Source organism: Acromyrmex echinatior, chromosome 9 (genome assembly GCF_024713525.1).
Source record: "Acromyrmex echinatior isolate Ae372 chromosome 9, ASM2471352v2, whole genome shotgun sequence".
Lineage (NCBI taxonomy): Eukaryota > Metazoa > Arthropoda > Insecta > Hymenoptera > Formicidae > Acromyrmex > Acromyrmex echinatior.
Window position 1 is genome coordinate 8,889,769 of NC_141860.1, and position 18,528 is coordinate 8,908,296.

At 39.7% G+C, this 18,528-nt stretch overlaps 2 long non-coding RNA genes across 2 annotated transcripts in view; both read left to right on the top strand.

The window, feature by feature from the left end:
- Positions 1–18,528, top strand: part of LOC147908588 (uncharacterized) — a 198,818-nt gene that overhangs the window by 31,112 nt on the left and 149,178 nt on the right. The gene's annotated exons all lie outside the window — the stretch shown is intronic.
- LOC147908589 (uncharacterized) overlaps positions 11,326–18,528 on the top strand; it is a 42,029-nt gene continuing 34,826 nt past the window's right edge. The window contains exon 1 of the long non-coding RNA XR_015546077.1: positions 11,326–11,978. This is a non-coding gene — a long non-coding RNA (uncharacterized LOC147908589). The remainder of the gene's footprint in view (positions 11,979–18,528) is intronic.

The following is an 18,528-nucleotide window of genomic DNA, read 5'->3' on the forward strand; positions in this document are numbered from 1 at the left end:
GAGAGACGATTTTTGCGACGTGCGTGATCTATACAGTTGTAGCACACGGTGAGACTCCCGACTAACGCTTTCCTCCACAAGAAAAGATACGCACGTTGCACGCCGAATGGCTTACCGCTAAGTATTGTCGGTGGTCATGCGCGACTCATAAACGCGCCATCGTCGAGGTTTCTAATATCATGAACCACAAACAGCTTTCTCTCTCTTGCTGATGTAGGTATAGTAGATCGAATATATCAACTAGCATATTACTCCATTATTCATAATAAAAAAGTATTTATAGTAAAAAATATTTATAACTCTTTGTTTCAATTAATTATTATTTTCTATGTATTTATTCTTCAATAATTATTTTTTTTTTATATATCTTATTTAGCATAGATACAATAATAGATAAAATAATTTTAAACCAAACGTTTGTCAAATTCTCAACTTAGCTCACAGATAAAAAAAATGGTTCATCGTTTACATAATTCTTGCATAGAAAAATGTGATGCGATAATCGCAATTTATTATATTTTTTTTTAGAGTTCTGAATTCTGTGTGGAGAATAAAAAATTGTTTTTACAATGCATGTCATTTCATGTTATCACGCCTGCGAGTGTAATATTCTTAAAATAGCTCCTACGTCTTCCGCATTGGGCTACTTCGCGGCGCAAAACAGTCGTATTCCAAGGATCGTAAAAAGGAGCGCGCGAGCGCATCGATGAAAATGCTTCGGCTTCGAAAGTTACGCAGCATTCCACGTTACGCTCGTAGGTCATGAGGCATTCGCACGTTGTTTCTCGCTCAGGTGCGTCTACGACCGTCCAAATGGACAAGAAATGTTCACGTTTTGACTCGCGACTTCGATCATTTTCTGGTCTGTACACGCGCTGATTGACTGATGCCGATTTTCCGGCCCGCCAACTACAGGGATCGTCATTGATCGGGAAGACATTACGCTAGGGATCGCGGTAGCTTCGCGCGACTTCTTTTTCGCCACTCTTCGCTGACGATGATTTCGCGAGGGTGATTTTATGGTGAAATGTATAGCAACAATCTTGGGAGCGTCGAAAGGTCGGCAATCCCATGCGGTCCTAAGAGCGAAATACAGAATTCTCAGAATTTGCAGCTTATAGTAATTGTGAGCGGAAAACCAGAGTACATGAGGAGCACAAATCATTTTATGTTTCTTGGTAACCCACTTTCCTTACGGAAATTTAATACTAGAAGGTAGTGATTAATTATTTATTTTAAATATTATAAACACTTGTTCAAGGCTTTTACTCAAAATGACTCAAAATGACTCAAATACTCAAAATGAATAATTTTCAAAATTAAATTAGATTTTGTAAGAGTTATCCATAACACATACATAGCTATATATTTCAAATGTATATGTTATATATTATAAATAAAATGTATCGACAGTATTAGATACTTGTAACTGCCGACATATTGTTGTCAGTGTGACTTGACAAATTAAAAAGTAAACGGACACTTAATCATTAATATCGCGCAATTTTTGGCAGCATTACATCTGCGCAGAATCAATCCCGCGATAACGAAGAGCTCGACATGGCAAAAGTGGTGGATGTCGACGTCAAACATGTTGGTAGAACGCCGGCGACAGTATTTTTACGAAAAAAAAAAAACGACAGCGCGGTGATCCAGGTGCGACGGTGTTTGCGTTAGCAAACCGTTTCCCGGACGGACAGGCTTCGTTGTGGCCGGGCGACACTGATTGCCAATCAATATGCCCATCTCGCTGGAGTCTAATTCGGCAACAATGTTGATCAATCAGTGCGCACACGGGCTGACCGGCCGGCCAGCCAAGCCGGGGAACTCCCGTTCCATTTCGCGTTCCGCTCGCAATTGCGCATCCACAACGACGAACGAATGAACGAACGAACGAACTAACAACGAACCGTTCTGCGGACAGTGGGGAGAGGGAGGAAACGCGCTACTTCCACCACTCTCTCGCTCTGATCATTTCCGTTTCCGGTCATACACCGTACAAACATCTAGCACTCCGATTTCTCGCCATCACCTGAGTCGCGTGAGATTCGCAAAGAATTACGCGATTACAATTACAGAAAGGTGAAACGTCACAGATTCTTCAAGATCTCAAAATTTTATTCTTTTTGCATACATTTCCGCTTCCAAAATGTATCAATGTAAGAAAATATTTGATAAAAGCTTAAGTAATAAAAGCTTAAGCGTATTTGCGTCATATCGTTTGACATTCAGCCTTCCTTCGTGAAACGTCAAAGTTTCCCGAAGGAGGTCAGAACGAGGTAACGAGAGTATGTCGCCCTTTAACACGCGTCGTTGGCTAACATACAAATAAGCCTGTTATGCTGTTAATTCGTTATTCTCGCAGCGACAAGGTAAGGAATCAAGGGCCGATTGAAAGGCAATCGTTACAACGAATGCCGGCGTATGTTGATGCACGTTTGTTCCCTTGACAATGCACATGTCAGCAGGATACAACAAAACATATTGATACGCATGGGGCCATGTTCGCACTCGATACAGTCGCGCCACTGATTGCATCTCTGTTTGTGCATTCGCACATTTCCAACGAGCGAACGGCGCGCTACTCCGTCACATCGACGTAAAAACGAAAATTCTAAACGATCACGTACGCTGGATCAGTTGACAGTTAGTAATACTTCTCGTGTCGCTATCGAATCGATTAAACCGTTGAGAATTATTCGAATAACATGTCTTCTGTTCTCAAATTGAAAGAAGGATAAGTATAATCATATCTGTTCGCACGTATGTCGAAGCAGACGAATCTTATAATACTCGTTATTATCCAACTCTGCCAATTATTAGAAAATGCCGTAATTAATCGGCATACTTATATCTCTTTATCTGACGTGACATTTTAATTGCAACACGACACGCGGCCTCAAGGGCTCTATAAGAGATCGAGATAAAATCTTAACTTCGATCTTGATATTAACGCATCGCGAGAGAAACGATTAATTAATTTCCAATTTTAATTAATTGGTGTTTCAAGCAAACTGCTGACTGAATCGCTCGGACATGCTGATCGATTCTCCTTACGGCACGTCAGAATCGATTGGTCGAAAGAAAACGGCCGCTAGACATAGACAAATGCTGCCCTTCCGCCGTCGTTACCGCGAAGGGTCAGCAGGCTAACCTGATATAGCGGACGCATATCCGCGGACTGGTCGTGGAGAAGATGTATGCCGACCGGAAGGCACCGTACCCGGAAACCATTACTGCCCCTCTAATTTCTTTACGATCACGATGCCATTGGTCACGCTCCCACTATGCCGTAGTTTACGGCCTAATCTCACGGTTGGGTCGCGGAAGGTTTGCCGAATAGCATTTTTTTCTCTCACGCCCGCAAATTGAGGATTTCCCTCCAAATACTTCAATCTTTGTAAAATCGCCGCTCATCTTATCATCGCGCTGCCGATCATTTTTCTTCTTCGTTTTCTTTCGAAAAATTACCAGCGAGTTACTATATAATCATTGGTACACCATAATTAAAATTTTTATGATAGATCTCATCGATTATAATAACAATCTATAAGGTTACAATTTCATTCGGGTTACAAAAAAATATTTAGGGACAATTTCATGGTCGAAGACAATGTGATTCAACAGAAATTGTGAAGTACCTGTTGATAAGAGAAAGATGATTGAAGACATGAGAGAGAACGACAAAAAGAGAGGAAAAAAAGAGAAAGAGATGCAGCGAAAGACAATGACTGGTATGGTGGTAGCTGATTCGTCGGTAGTGCTAGCAGATAGCACTGAATAGCTCGGGGCACAATGAGCCTATCAGATTATATTTCTATTTTCGACACGCGGCCTATCGCGCAATCCCATCTCTTCGAGGCGGCTACCGCGACGCTGTGCGCCATATACATGGGATACATGTCGATATATACTACACGTACGAACGCATACGCGTTACAGATCGCTGCGAAACATGAACAGCGTGTACGCCGCATCGAGCTGCATGGCACAGCAGGCACGCCACACCAGGCCAGGCCACGCCACGCCACGCCGCTTCGCGGGACCCATCTTACGTTGCCCGCGGGGCCCGCTGACGCTGATGCTGACTTCGATGCTACCACCGCTGCCACTCGCTGCCTCTATCGTGTACGTACGCGTATACACCATCGTAAGGACAACTACAAAACTTTTAGTATGCATATACTGCTCGAATATATCTGTGTCGACTCGCGCGATTAATAGATAAAATATCAGAAAAATGCCAGAAGTTACAACTCTTTATTGTCATCAAAAAGATTAAAAGAAATATGTTGAGAATGTCTCTTCAAATCCAAAACTATTTCATCGCGAATCATTATTTAACATGTAATCAAATCTATTATGGATCATTTGTTTCTTTCCAAGTATTCGCACCAATATCTCAACTCAAGTCAAATAGAGGAACGTACGGGAACTCGATGGCTAATGAATATAAGCAGAGCCGAACAAATGCCGTTTTTGATAGTTAATAACAAAAGGTACTAAAGGAGGGAGAGAGGGACAAGGATGCGACAAAAATAGTAATCATGAATGACGCTCTGGTCATTCGTTCAGATGAAACATAGCCGCAAGCATCGTAACCACGCGAAATACTTTCTTTTTGGTATGCGGCCGGTTCCGAAGCATTCTTCGATTCGAAGGAGGGCGCTGGTCATGCCGTTCGCAACTCGGATCTTGGTGGTAGCTCTCAGCTATTCCTACGAGACCGCGCAATTCAATCTGGGTCCTCCGCAGCCGGAAGGATTCGCGATATCAGGAGACAGCGCGGGCGCCTTTCATATTACGAGGTGCTCTTAAAATGCACCGATGAGCTCCCTTCGCTTTTTCGCATTCATTGCCCAGGCAAAGTTACGTTCTAAATCGCGAGGGTGATGACCACACCATGTTCGTCGTACGCGTGTACGCACGCATGCATGTATGCGTGATAGGTATGGTGGGAGCAAAAGAGATAGAAACAAGATGGAGAGGTTGAAGAAAGAACAGAGATGGAGAGTACTCGAACCGCTTTCTTTCCTTCGGGCGGTGCAGCTTCTCCTGCAACGTGTACTACTACGCCCCTCTCATCTCGTCTTTACCTTCTCTATCCCCTGTTCTTATCTTCTGTTCTTCGTTCTTCATCTTCTTCTTCTTCTTCTTCTTCTTCTTCTTCTTCTTCTTCTTCTTCTTCTGTGGCTGCTGCGCCGCTGTGTTGCTGCTGTTGCTTCTACCTTCTCTCGTTCTCTCGCATAAGCACGAGTAACGCGTTTTTAAAGAGATCGCATATTTCGCTCCGATGACGTTGTCAACGCGACATGCGTCGATTATCGGACTGAATAATCTTTTTAACTAGAGTAAACTAGCGAAGCGCACGTTAACGGACGTCTGAGTGATTTAAATTATTATCGTAATTAATCACCACACCTTCTGGACATTCTTGAAATTCGTATTAAACGTTCGTTATATTCAGCATCATAAATTTTATACAGTAGATTCAATTTATAGTATATATATTTGTAACATTTTATATACACACATACACTTTTACAATATATTTATTTTAATTTGAAGAAATCGCACAACACAAATTAACAAATTCTTCGCGACATACGCGATGGAATAAGCCCTTCTGATATATGCATGTAGATCTCATGCTGCCGCTTATATTTAGGGACGACTTTCCAAGAACGATTAAACCAGGGAGCGAAGTAAATTCCGCGTTTGGCAATCTCGAAACTACCATGACTCTTCCATCGAGACGTGGAGACGGCTCTCGGAAGATGATTGCGGAGAGAAAACGTCAAGACAAGACGTTGGTTGGAACACCTCGAGGTGTTCCTGGTCGACGTGATGGAAAGGACGTGCGACTTGGCAGATGGCTTCCGACCGCGATGGTGGAAGCCTGTCGTGCACCATGGAATGACGTCCAAAAAGCAAAAGAACTGGCTCAGGTCGCAGGGAGGAGGTGGAAAAGCACGGCAGTTATCACGACACTTCGCGCCGCGGATGTGCCTGATATGCCCACGTGCCGCCGATGCGTGTGTGTACGCACGACACTGTAAAATTACAGCGTCAAAAACAATTACGTTACAGCCCAACAGTTCGCATAACCCGACCATGAGACAATGAAGATGAACCAAACCACCACCAGCCAACCGTCGTTGCTGACGAAATACCTCACGCTTTTCCACCAAATCCGACTTCCGCATGACAAGTTGCCGTCGTAGCCGGGGATTAACTCGCATAATCGTCCGCTCGCGTTCTCTCCACTTTCTTCTGCAAAACCCCACGCAACGCATCGCGTCCATTTGACTAATTTTGAAAATTACTAGTCCGTACGCTGACGCAGCTTCGAAGCAATGACAGCGACTTCTATTTAACATCCGCGGATGATTCATTCGATAATGAAGCGTTATAGTGAAATGGTCGCTTGTTGATTGCTTCCTTAAACATTAGCATTTTATGATCTTCGTTTTACTTTAATGATGTACTATCTCTATTAGCAATCCTATTTTATCTTGCGATACATTATGTCAGAATATCTGAGAAATTAGCATTCAATTTTAAATAATAAAATGATTAAGAATAAAAAGTTCTTCTTATAATACTTTTTTTTATTAAAAGCTGATACGTCTGACAGTTTTATTTCACGATTATTAATTTCTATTCGTCATCGACGAGCCGTTCGTTTGATATTATCAACGATGTTGGTTCACTCATGGGGTGGAATCGAGGGGGCGGGGGTCGAGCCGCGGTGGCGCAGCGTTGTCGAGTGGAAAGGGGTCCAATCAATCAGCCGCAAATCAGTATGCACGGCACGTTCGCCTAATGCCGCCACTCTTTCATCATATTCATTTGATCGCGACCCCCTCAGCCTGTGCACGCAATCGTTAATGGCGCTATTTAAAGATCGCAACCGATCGATGTTGAGACGCGCGCGTCCGCGAAGAAGAGACATGAATGTGCAATCCGGTTAAAAATTACGTTTCTCTTTGTAGTCATGCGCCAATGCTCCAATACCATTTAACAGAAACGAGAACATGGTGAACAAGAGTAGAAAATATTTAAATTTGACGTTTAAGCAAAACTCTAAAATTTTAAATTCTGTAGATAAAAATTTGTAATTGTAATTATAAATAAATCATTTCCTTATATTTATCACTTATATATATATATATATATATATATATATATATATATATATATTAGGTGTTGGAATTAATTCGTAGCGTTTTACAAGTGATGGGAAGTACTTTCATTAATGTATTTTTTAATGCTCATGTGAAATAAATAACATTCTTTCATTAAAAAACGCTACGAATTAATTCCAACACTTAATATATATATATCAAATATTATTTGAATTTTATTCTCTTATTTGCACAACTTAAGTGACTGCAGAATATAATAAGTAAAATTTCCAAATTATAATCCCTTATACTTTTTTATAATCCTTTTTCCTTAAACATAAAAATTATAACGACATAAACATTACGACAATATCACCGAGATACCTATAATAAATCATTTCCTGAGTCAAGAACATGCGTTTTATAATAACCGCAAGCTACGTATCCAAGAGAGTCTCGTAATCAACGAAAAAGAAATCAAAATATTCGTAGTGTTTTTATTATAACTGCAGTTATACACATCGTGATAATAATATATCTATGTACACGGTCGATATACGTACGCTACACGCGTTTTCGTGGCTTCGCGAAACGACCGGCTGCCATTCGTAAAGCGTTAAACAGATTACAAACGGCAGACGGTGCGATGCCACGAGGCAAATACGTCTTTGGCTCCGACTGGCGTGAGATCGAGATGGCAGGAGGCAGAGAACCAGGCAAATACGTAATCCGGATTATCGTAGATCCGCTTACCTTACCGGACACTTGCACGGTGGAACGATACGGCGCCGATACCGGTGCCGGCTTCTCACTCTCTTCTTTCTATCTCCCTGTCCCTATCCCCTCGATCCCTACACTCCCCCGCACTTCCACACACCCGCAGCACTTTTAAGAGGATTGTCTTATAAGCCGTAATATTTTTAACGAGGCCTGAATTTTCTTGGTGTGTCCGGTCTGATGTGTGTTTGTAGAAACGCAACCTGTCGAAAAATAATCTTTATTCGCGACGGAAAAAGAAAAAAGGATAATATAATCCTCCTGAAAAAAAAACATTTCATATTAAAGCCAAAATTAATTTTTTCTTCGCTTATTACTTTGATCTTCTATATCATAATTTAATTCTACAAACACGTCTTGATTGTCGATAAAACGGTAGCAGCTTCCTGTATCAAATCGAGCCATCGAGGCGTAAGTCGCAGGAAGTAGATATAAAATGAGCGAAGATAGGCAACGGAAAGAGAAAGGGGAGGACGTTCAATTTAAACCGAGCCCACAGCACAAAAATGCTTCCGAAGGCTCTGGCTCGGTTCATTAAATGAAACCCAATAGCGGTTGTTTGCGTTGCCAGACAGCGAATCCGTCGCAAATTGAATGCCATATTGTATAGGATCCGCCCATGTTTCCTATATAGCTTATACACCGTAGTTTTATAAAATCGACGCAAATGGCGGTTGGCATATAGGTATCGTGCACGCTGTTTATCGTTAATTTGCAAGTTAGGCATTCTGGCGCAGGAACGACAGTATCGTAATGAAATAAAATGGATGATCTATCATTCTTTATTATCTCAAAGTAATTTAGTTATAGCGATGCAAAATTATGCAGTGTTTTCCGATATAGGAATTATTTCTTGGAGAATACGAGACTATTTTAGTCATTTCCTAATGACGCAACAACGCGCATCAAAGAATATTTTACGACAGTTTGAAACAATGGACGGGCTATCGCGACGATGTAGAGCGTAGTTAAAACACAATTACCGCGACGCCCTTCTACAACGACCCCACGACAGACCGCGGGCGTACCGCGCTGTCAAAATAGATAACGCTCGGAGTAAGTCACCCCGAAGTTAAAACCCATGCCTGCAACGGGCGGTGTAGGACTATTCACTTTGGGTTAACGTCGACAAAGGGTATACAGGAGGATAGGAGAAAAGCGGAGTCGGTGGGGAGAGGGATCGTTACGATGATACGCTCTGCGTATACGTTTTGTTACTTGCGAAGTTAGGGGTTGATATTGCGCGTTGCTAGGGTTGTCAGTGACGTCACATTGCCTGATTAACATAAACGGACATACGTATGTTGACAGAAGCGTTATCTTTTGTTGCCCGTAACTACCTTGCATAAGGAAATGTCAATTAAACGCGATAACTTATCAAATAATTCTTTGAAATTTTATTTCGCCGTTGATTTAAATAATGCGAGAATGAGCAACGATTGTTTAGCGAGAAACCGTGCTACGCCTCATTGATCCGTGGCTTATGACGAATCTTGGACGAAGGGATTAGTCTTCGGTGCGGATGACGCGCACGCATCAACCCTTTTATTACGAGACCGGATGACTGTAACTATCTAACGTGACGACATTAGCGAAACCTCGTTGGCTCCGGAATTATTATTATTATTCTATAAATGAATATCGTAGAGGGAGATTTAGATTATGGAACGCGGCTCGCATACCTATTAGAATAACATGCGTCGACTTTTATTTACTTGCATAGTTCCTGAATATTTCCCAACATCTTCAAAGTCTATAACAATAATCACATTTCGTTTTTCAATAAATTTTTTTTGTATTTCATATAATTACTTAATAAAATCTTTCTAAAATTACGTGAGTATGACTATTACTATTAAAATAAAACTTGTTTTTAAATATTTCCAAAAACACTTGACAGTTTTGAACATTAACAGATTTTAATCTAGAATATGCTATCTGGATTGTTGCATTTTTCAGACCCGGGGAGGGAAGGAGGATTCACTTTCTAATTTATTTATGGTTAGATTTAACCTGATGATAATGTAAAAATTGTGTTAATTATGATAATGTAAAAACTGATTTTGTAATAATAATTTTTAAAGTTAACCACTACAAAATCATTAATCTAGTGATTAAGCATAGCTAGAAAAACATAACTTTTACGTTACCATCAGACTAAATATAAATCATGTAAGTTTATCAGAAAATGAAAATTCGAGTTTCATGATTATCTGACAATGCGAACTCTAAATCTCAATTTATAGATCATTTATGGTTCAAGACCAACGTATCATGTTGATCGTAATGCGCACGATTATTTTAGAAAAAAAAAAGATACAGGTATTACAAATAAGGGTACAAAATAAATTTCTATTATGATCGATCTAGTGGTAATGCATGTAATCAGTTCTTGAAGATAAGTAACATAGAGACGTAAGGAAAAAAAAAGAGAGTGAGAGCGATTGCGTCGATGGGACGAAAGACGATCGGGGAACTTTATCTCATTCATACTTTTACATTTGAAAGCAAGGTAATTTATGCGCGCGGTGAAGTGAGATGGAATGCATCACAGAGAAACGAACGAGAGGGAGGAGAAGATAAGTGCGACGGCGACGGAGCGTGCGTATCGGCGTGTATGAGAAAGAGGCACAACGTCGCCATTATAATAGATATGTTAGCATGCAAACGCTGTCTTTTATACGTTTGCCAGTGCACGGTAGTGGTGGCGATCGTTCAGGACCGTGCGCTTTCCCTCATCGTACCCGAATTCATTCAGCTATTTATCGATGCCAAAAAAATCGATCGATGTTATTTTGGTAATACCAGTGATACCTTGTGGAATTTTCTCTCTATCTGTGTTTTTCATAGACATTGTCCAACTAAAGATGAAAAAGTGTATACATTATATGTATAAATATATCCACGAAGATTACACACTACATGACATTATAAAAACTTAAATCTCTCAAGTGAAATTAGACGGTAAAATATTTGATCAGAAAGTCCAAGATAAAGTTAATTGTATTATTACTTATTATTGTTTATTTTATTCATCATTTACATATTTATTAAAATTAATATCAGATTGAGCATCAAAATATTCTAGAATATTAGTGTTGACATATGATCATATCTTCATATCTTTATATCAGTTAAGAGAAGATCGACCCATTTGTTTGAGATGCAACGGGATTGTCGTTACGAGACATCGAGATTTGTCTAGCAGGTCCATAAAAAAGCGGAATTCTGATAAATCGGTGGATACGTCCCTGGAGCCTCGCGAGCGAAACGTGGAGGCGGTGCGAGAGGGGCGGCAAAGCACGGTTCGCCGGAGAGTGGTGAGAGGACAACGCGGTAGCAACTGCGACGGCGGGAGATCGGTGAACGGGGGAGGCCGACGGCGAGGCCTGGCGGGAGGCAGCGGGGGAACGCATGGGTTCCCTGAGGAGACGGGGGGAGGGGGTGGCGGTGGCAGGGGTGTATCTACTTACCATACTCCCAGTATACCAAAGTCCCGCGGTCGACTCGCTACGCGGCAGATAGTAGTCGCTGGCAAAGCACGCTTCTCGGCAGCAGCCGCGAGAACAACAAGAGGGGGAAGAGAAACAAAAAAAATATAGAGAGGCAGAGAAGGTTTAAGAGAGGTAGAGAGCGACACAGAGAGAGGGAAACAGAGGTCAAAGAGCGGAGAAAATTCGCTACACGTGTTCGCCGTTCGTTTTCCATGGGATACGAAAAAAAGGAGTAACAAAAGAGCGGAGATTCAACGAAGAGGAGATACCATGAATCGAGCGGATCGAGATAAAATGGCGGGACGGTAAACGAAAGAAAGTGGCTGGACGCATCGCGTGTGACAATATATCGTTGCGTGTCTCGTGCGGTCACATGGATCACGTGGTAGTCCGTGCCCCTTCCCTTCCTGACCGCAGGGATTTCTATGATGAGTGGTGGGGATCTCAACTGTGATTGGAAGGGATGTGGAAAAGGAGAAATGGTAGACGATTCTTAGAAAAAAAAGAGAAAGAAGAGGATGAAAAAGGATAAAAAAAATCTAAGAAGACATTGCTTGGACACCGATAATAATCGCGTGAGGTAAGTGTACAATATTACTTATTTATAAATTCTGTAATCGTAGTTTATTAAACAACTACTAGCAGAAAAAGATTATTAATATTCTCCAATGATAAAACAAGATGTATCATTCAACATTTATAAAAAAAATTTTTAAATCATATCATTCTACAATTTATCTTACTACAGAAAAACTAAGATAAAATAAAGAAATAACTCTTTAAGATGCAGAATAGATAAATGATACCATAAATTATTATCTGCGACAGACAATATATACACACGCGATATATCCCATTCTTTGCCACAAGATGTCGGCTTAAATCGTCGTTTGGCAATGCCTCCGGGGTTCCGACAACCCGCTTAAATCGTATACTTGGCACACAAGCTAATTGGTCGTATCTCGCGTTAGTCGGTGTGCTTTATCGCACCATCCGTAACCGGTCGAAAAGCATTCGCCAGCGTTCCAACGAGCAATTTAACGTAACGTAAAATGGGTAACGCGCTTGCCGCCATTCGATTTTTCACTCACAGCGCTCCCACGTGGCGCACAGGACCACGTGTTAACCGGAACATGTCTTACGATCGAGAACTTTTCGCTCATATTTTTCCAAACAATCGATATATCATAAATCGTTACAAGATATACACCAAAAAATTATATTTTGTGTAAAAAATAAAATTTAGAATCGATATTTATTTAAATTGAGTCATTCTTCTTAAATAATCTATTTATAAAAACATTTTTATGTCAAAAATATTTTTTATATATGTACTATCAAAAATTTACACTTTCCAAATTCATACATTTCGAAAATTCTTTTTCTTTATGAACATAATTATTTATAATAATCTCATTCATTATTTGAATTTAAGTTTTCAAAATATTTTCATTTCTTTTTCATTGATGCTTATTATTACATGTGGCGAATGCAAGTTTCTCATAGAACACGAGACAGCATCGGAAAGCTTGCTGCTTCTATGTCTAGCTGGCGAGCCGGACGTGAAATTGAATTCGTACCGTGAATAACGACTAACAAACCGCAGTTATATCGTAAAAAGCAATGCAGCGGGATGTGAATTAATTCTGACTCGCACCCCACAGGCCATCCCAGAGCCCTTTTTCCCTCTTCGTCTCTCTTCGCGCGTGCACACGAGCGTTTCTCGTTTCCTCTATCGCAGTACTTCTCTTCTCCAACTGGAACGGTCCCAAAATTCAATAAAGGCGAACGAGTACGAGGTCTCTCCCTCGTCTCCGTCGCTTTCTGTATGGGGTGGTGGCGGCTATGGGGTTAGGAGTACCGGAGTCATCGCGAGGACCGGAGTGTGAGATAGAGGTGCATACATTAGCGGGGGTAGCGTGTGGAGATATTGTCTGAACAAAGGGATTGGCTCGTACCTATCGAAAAGGCGATTAAGCGAGGATAAAGTTAACTTCGCCTTAGGCACTTGCACTGAAAGCATTCTCAGAAAGAACTTTCGTTTCATGATTTCTGATAATACTACGCGATATCGCAAATTTACAGCGATAAAATCTGATGCAATAAATGCACTAAAACTGTAGCAACAATTCACAAGAATCATGGATCATAAAATTATTTAATAACTGCTTAAATTTCGTGTAATTAAAATATGATAATAAATATGTGATAATATCACATATCAATGACATAAAGTGAATTTTTTCTTTCTAAAGAGAATTTTTTAATTCTCTTTAATATGCCATCCAAATTTCAAAAGTATTTGAATGAGTCAATTACAGTCTATTAAAGCCACATTTGCGAAGCGACGAAAAATTATTCACGATGAGTTATGCGATCTGGCAAACTTGACACTGTAGCCAAGACAATGAAGGTGGAAAAGCAAATCGCGCGAGGTGGAGAAAAATAGGACGATAGCGAGGATAGCGGGGCTGACAGGACACAATATTGCAATAACTTCAATTACGGCGACACGACGGATTGCTGTGGGGTGAATTCGACCGTCCTCCGCCTGCGCGCAGCCCGAAGCGAACCAGCCAGCCACCTCTGCCTGTTCTATCCATTTATATATCCGAGTGACACAAACGTCGTGGTCGAATTGGCTGTCGGATCTGAAAGGGGCTGCCTTTAAACAAGTGCTTCTTAATAAACCATTGACGCGCGAAACCACCCTCGAAAATTTGCCCCTCAGCGCTGTGTCGCCACCCTTCCTTAGTATCTAGCGCCACAAGGCTCTGTCGAGGGACTTTTAGCTTTCGTTACTTCGTTAAATTCAGAAAGACGAAACGCATTCCACGCTGCGGAATAAATGTAACGAACCGTCCTGACGCTTTTATTTTGAAAATTTGGATGCGCGTTTACAGATTTACAAATCAGAAACAATCTTATTGACACGACTCAATTATCGCAGTTTAGAAGTATATTCGACATTCTGCTTTATGCCTGATATATCTAATTCAATTTGATATCTATTTGTGCAACAAGGAACAATATGCATATCTATCTGTATATTATGTCGACTATAATTATTAATTTAATTCACAAATTAATTTATTTCCCTCAATAATTTTTATAAAATAAAAATTATAAAAACATAAATCGTTATCACAAATAAGCGGTATTTGATTCACATGTGACAATCAAGATTAGTATAAAACTTTCTCGTGGAAAGAATAAGAAACGCTTTTACATAATTTTTGAATGATAATATAGAAAAAGAATTCGTCCAACTCATTTTTGAGACAAGGCTGACGACCTTGCCGCGAAGTTTAGTCTAGTGGTGACTTATCGACCGCCCGCTGCAGGGAGAGCGAACTCTGGAAAAATTGTGCAGAGCCTTTTGCCCCGCGGGCTAAGGGTATTTCACTAGGGGTGGGCACGCACCCTTCTTCTTCACGTCCCACTCGAAATTTCGCTCGGCTAGCGCTTTTTTTAACATTTATTTGACAGCTGTCGTCCGCAATGCGTGCGCGTTTACCTACTACGCGGGGTTGTCTTCGTGTCGAAATCTTTCGAGAGCAGAAACGACCAGCTTAAACAGCACTCTTGAAAGAAATAGGGGTAGTAAAACCTTAAGACAAATGCTGACGATCGATCGAAACCACGTCAAGTTTCAGACAAAAAAGGAGCTTTTATGTTTTATTAAAATTTTTAAATTAATTTTTGCATGCATGGAAAATATTCAGTCTTCTTTTTAACGTAATATTCTACTGTCAATTTATTATACAATGCATTAGAATTTGTTCAAAAGTACGAAATTATAAGGTAGTGAAAAGAATTACATAATTGAACTTATATGGTTGTAAAAATCTTTCATGAGCATTTTTACAAGCAACAATTATGTACCAAGTATCTAACGTTTAAAATGTCAACCGTATATTTATAGCACGTTAATTATATTTCAGCTATCATTTCTTTATCAAATAAAAAAATATGCTAATAATATCTCTTGAAAATAATTACGTAATATAATTGTGCAATAAGACTAAGATGGAATAAAGATTAAATTTCTCGATATTTAAGACATTGCAGACAATTCCTTAAAGGAATTAAATATATTGAAGGCAAATTTCGCATTTTCTCATTCTTAACATTAATTTAATATACTCCAATTACTTATACCTAAGATTGCTAATTGCGGAACCACATTTTGTAAAAAATCAGCGAGGAAATAACTAATAATCACGTAATGAGTCTCCGAGAGTCTGTCACGCGATGCAAAACGAATTAATGATATCGTCGAGCCAGGTTAATTACTCCATGACCCGCGCGACAAAATGCATGGCCGCGACACCCTACTTTCTCTGTATTTATATTCGTACTTTTCAAAGCGTTAAGATACGTACGAAAATTGAATGCCATACGCAACACGACATAATGTAATCGTATTCGTCACATCATGTCTAATTATCTTATTTTCTATAAAAATTAATATTAATAAAAAAATAATCAAAAAATAACATGAATCAATTTGTTGTAATTTGTTTCTAGAAAAAAAAGTATTTAAAAAACCTTTTGTCATAATCTTTCTTTACAATTTTGTAGAAGAAGAAAGGACATTAAGAATTCTACGACATACGACAAATGTTTTATTTTTGCAATATTATATCATTATTTTATTGTTTAAAACGTTAATTTACGCCAAAAATAAATCGCATCTTTTATTGCTAAGATTTCATAAATCGATACCCGTGCGTCAAGGAGTCTTTTCCTTTCCTTATCGAGCATGTCCAGGAGAATGATTTAACGGATAGATAATCATAGAGACAGGAATTTCGATAAATCTAACACGATCTCGTTGACTCGACCCTTTCTCCAATTTAAGTTTATTTCGAATACAATTCCCAAAACGAAATCTCGATAACGAAGCAGAAATTCGCGCGTGTTTTCCTCCAAGTAATAAAAATAAAGAGATCAAGACTGCCACGGCGTTGCCGAGAATGTGACGTCCAAGCCTGAGAACTTTGTCAATTAGATAGCAACAATTAATTGTAGCTGCCAGACAGTAGTTACGAAGTGATAGGTAATAACTAATAACGGATCGTTGATTGCGATAACTTGTCTCTCTTTCAAGTGTGCCTTATGTGCGCTGCGAACTCGTTTAATATCGCGTTACAAGATGTCCAAAGAATGCAGTTTACCGCACAATGTTTCGTAATTGTCTGTTTTCCCAGATTTTTCTTCTATAAATGTTTTCGATTATTCATGAGTTTAATCCGAGCACTGATTAGAAGAAATGGTATGTCTTACAAAACGTTTAAATTTAGAAGTGAATACTTGATAAAGAACTATTTCTCTGAAACAAAGATCAAACAATATTGTAAAAATATTTGTTTATTATTAAGTTATCACGATAGTATATAGTCCTTTAACTATAGTTGTACACAACATAATTCTTTTATCAGTGCATAGATACACGCTATCCATATGGAATTTTAAAAATAAAAATTTTCATATTTTTTTGTGTGAATTTCATTTCGACATCTCAAAAATTATTTCGGATATTTTTCAAACAACAAAGAACAATTTTCTAAACTTATCTTGTTTTTACTTTTACATTTTTAACAAGAACTTTATGAAACACGATAGTGAAAAGATAAAAAATTATGCATTAACAGAAAAGCTAATTTTGTTTAATATTTTTTTTTTTAATATTAAGCTAAAAAAACAAAAATATATATGCGGATAACTAAGTAATATTCCAAACTCTAATATTTTTCATAATGATACATGAACAAATCTGTCATAATGATCATGCTCATAATGATACATGCACAAATAGTCTATAAGTAACATTTATCAAAGCAAAAAATTTTCGTTTAACAGATTCGAGGAGCAGGATAGTGTGGCTTAATAAACCTGCAATTATCGGCATCGCGCAAACACCGCGGAATTTTTCAAACGCTTCCTGTCGCAATAGAAAAAGAGAGAAAGAGAAGTCCACGGATAAAAATCAGTTAGAATGTCACGTCGACGGATGGCGCGCCTACTTTCCCGTGCGCACCATCTCTCGTCACAAGATTCCCATCGTCGTACTCCCTTTCCTTACACTCGTACCTTTCGCGAAGGATTCTTTCGATCAGTCAACGAGCGCCGGACTGCTGGCCGAAGAAAAACCCGGCTGCCAAGCTCGCTCTCGCGTACGTGAGTTACGTGACGCCGGATCGGCCGTCGATTTATCGTGCGATCGTGTACAACGTGTACGACGACAACAGCGGCACAGTCCGTCCAACCGGATGTGAGATTCGTTCCTTGACGATCGATGAATCCCGCACGAACGTGACGTTCTCTTTAGGGGACGCGTTATTACTACTTTCCGTTATTATTAATGTTTAATCGACCGCAAAATAATAATTTTTTTATCATGATACACTTTTTTTTCGCAAGAACATTACACTTGATATAAAGAGAAATGATTATCAAAATAGCATCGTTTTTGCTGATAAATAATAAGAACGATGCGTTTTAAAAGCACGCTTCACCAAATGAATGAGGGACTGAAAACGCTTGCATTCTCTAAAATCGAATCGCGGAAAGGAGAGGCATGCCGGAGCAATTTTCGGGATGGTCGCAAAATAATGATGATCTTTATCCCTAATGAAATTAGTCCTGCTGCTCCGGAGAGCGCAGGAATAGACATCGTACCGTGAAATTACTATAATAGGCGGCGGCGGGGCGGTAGATCCCCCTCCTAACACACGCACAGGCGTTACTCACATATAAAGACGCCAAAAAACGTTGCTTCACGTGTATATTATGTGCGTGAATTCGCGGGCACGAAAGAGCACGCGGGATGAGATCGGTTCGACTCGGTCCTCGAGCCGATGTGGAACGATCCCCTTGGCCTATTTAAAGAGAATACCTAAATATAGTTCGCTTTTTTACTGGAATTTAAAATTACGGTCGTAAAGAAGCCGAGGGCAAATTAACTGGGGATTCGACCTTCCAGAAGGGGGGCTGTTTCCAACCTCCTCCAAAATTGTGCATGAGTCGATTTTCCATCCTGAAAAGGCATATCTGATGACTGTATACGCAAAACTTTGCTTTTTTTCCGCTCAAGTAAATATATAACAAAGATATAAAGAAAATGA